The 2,500-nt window shown below is 33.1% G+C and overlaps 1 protein-coding gene across 4 annotated transcripts in view; it reads right to left on the bottom strand.

Moving 5' to 3' along the window:
* The window catches only part of Glut4EF (Glucose transporter 4 enhancer factor), a 114,313-nt gene that overhangs the window by 52,343 nt on the left and 59,470 nt on the right, over positions 1-2,500 (bottom strand). The window lies entirely within an intron of this gene.

Here is a 2,500-nt window from a genome sequence, read left to right as displayed (position 1 = left end):
ATATATATATATATATATATATTTTGAAGTAGCTTAATGTTCAGGTGGCCTCTATCGAGCGACCCAATTCGTTAGTAGGTCAACCAACCTGGTATAACCCGATTCGCGAAACTTGCCGACCCCATTTATTTGACCCAATTCCCTGATTTATACGTTTCCGGTAAAATCGTGCCAACCCGGACGCGAGAAGATTATTTGAGTCGAAAACCCCCTTGGTGTTATTATCATTCGTTAACACCAAACCAGAGTTACTAAGAAGTAAATAAGAAAATAAGTAAATACGTAAACACGTGATCCTTTTACTCCGTCATATATGAAAATTAGGCTTATCAATTTTTTTTTTATTCCTTTTTTTTTCTTTTCTTTTTTATGAATCTTTTATAAATAGATAGATAGATAAATAGAGATGAAAATTTATAGATCGTAAAATCTAAATCCCTTCAACCCATACGCCATTGGGAAGTAATTTATTTTAGTTAGTCTAACGTGTTTCGAAACATTCGATCTCTTCGTTGTCGAAGACATTTATCGTTTACTACTAGTTTGAAGTTTGATATATATATATATATGTATGTATGTATGTATGTATGTATGTATGTATGTATGTATGTATGTATGTATGTATGTATGTATGTATGTATGTATGTATGTATGTATATTATATGTTCGTTCGATGAGCTATCATCTTAACTTTATAGAAGATCTATGTATAGTTTAGAAACATTGAAGGAGATTAACGGTATTTGAAGACAAAGTGAAGTTCTTCTGGACAAGGTCTAAACGAATAGATAGATAGATACATACATAAATATATATATATATATATATATAAATATAAATATATATATATATATATAATATCCTTGGAAAAGAAGATATGAGAGAGAGCACGTGTATCATCGGTGTCCTACTTTTCTACAACAGTTAGATAGAGCCTTTTTTCCCTTCTGAAGAGTGAAAACACTGGAAATAGATTTTCTCTCTCTCTCTCTCTCTCTCTCTATCTCTCTATCCTTCTTTCCCTTTCTCTTTTTCTCTTTTTCTTTCCACATCAACTTCTTCTTTTCTTCAACAAGTAGTAGTCGCCGGTAAAACTACTCTCACCGATTGAAACATCGGCATGACCCTACTTGTAATACATATCTATCTTATATATATATAAAATATATATATATATATTTTTTTTTTTTTCTATATATATATATACATTGTATGTGTTTATTTGTATATGTTTAACCGGGAACTAGGAAAAGGAATGAAATAGGAAAGGAAGTGAACGAGCGAGTTTAAAGGGAAGAGAGAAAGAGAGAAAGAGAGAGAGAGTGAGAGAGAGTGAGGAAGTCAGAGAAGTGTGAGAGGGTAAGAGGGAAAAGAAGGGAAAGGTATATAGAGGTAAAGGGGGAAAACGAAGTTCTCCGTGTACCTGACCCATTTATCCAGCACGATTCCACGGTGCCGTGGATACGTAGCTCTATCGATCGGCCTAGATCCGTGGCCCCGGCCTGCCACCCGCGCGACACACAATTTCTCCAGACCGGCATCACCATTGTTACTAATACTGGCATCGTTATCATCACCATTACTCTGCATCACCATTACCACCGTCATCGTCGTCATTCTAAATCATTAACCTCGTCATCGTCCTCGTCATCTTCATCGTCATCATTATTTTTATTACTATCATTATAATCAAACGTGATCATCGTACGTTCGTTCAACCATTCCAAAATCGATTCTCTCTCATTATTCATGGATTTCGAAAGTAAACTAATATCGTAATCTAAGTAAATTAATTAGATATTAAATAGATATATTTCAATATCAAATTGTACTTTTACTTAAGTATAAAATGTTGGTATTATTTATTTATTTATTTGTTGTTTTTTTTTTTTTTTGGTTTCTTTTTTTTTTTTTTTTTTTCTTTTTTTTTTTTTTTTTCTTCTAAACACAAATTATTCTTAAACGAATATACACGTATGTTATAACATTTTTAATATTGATAATATACGCGTAATGTACGTACATTTGATCGATTATAATTAAGGAAGTTTATATTAAAAGGTATTATTTTCGATTAAAATGATCGATTATTATAATTTCTTTAAATTCAATCGATCCCGAACCAAAAGAATTTGTCGGAAAATGGACGGAAATAGAGTATGGAGTATATTGTCTGCCGGTAGGTCAAGATCGTGCGACTCATTGACATATTTTATCCTCGAAGGCTTCTCTCTCTTTCTCTCACACACACACACACACACACACACACACTTTCTATCTCTCTCTTTCTCTCTTACACTCTCTCTTCCTCTTATGTGTTCCTGTTTGTGTGTGTGTGTGTATGTGTCTGCGCGCACATATATATTAGATATCCTTCTCATAAGTTCCATGCTGTTGGTAACATTGTCCTACTCTCGTTACTTCTAACCCGTATGCAAACCGTAATTTTTTTTTCTTTTTTACCCTTTCCCTTTTTTCCCCCTCCCCCTCTCTTTCATTT

This window comes from Vespa mandarinia, chromosome 1 (assembly GCF_050613455.1).
Source record: "Vespa mandarinia isolate Hongniang chromosome 1, ASM5061345v1, whole genome shotgun sequence".
In the NCBI taxonomy this organism is placed as follows: domain Eukaryota; kingdom Metazoa; phylum Arthropoda; class Insecta; order Hymenoptera; family Vespidae; genus Vespa; species Vespa mandarinia.
Note: the sequence above shows the minus strand (reverse complement) of the source record. Positions and strands in the feature narration are given on the sequence as shown.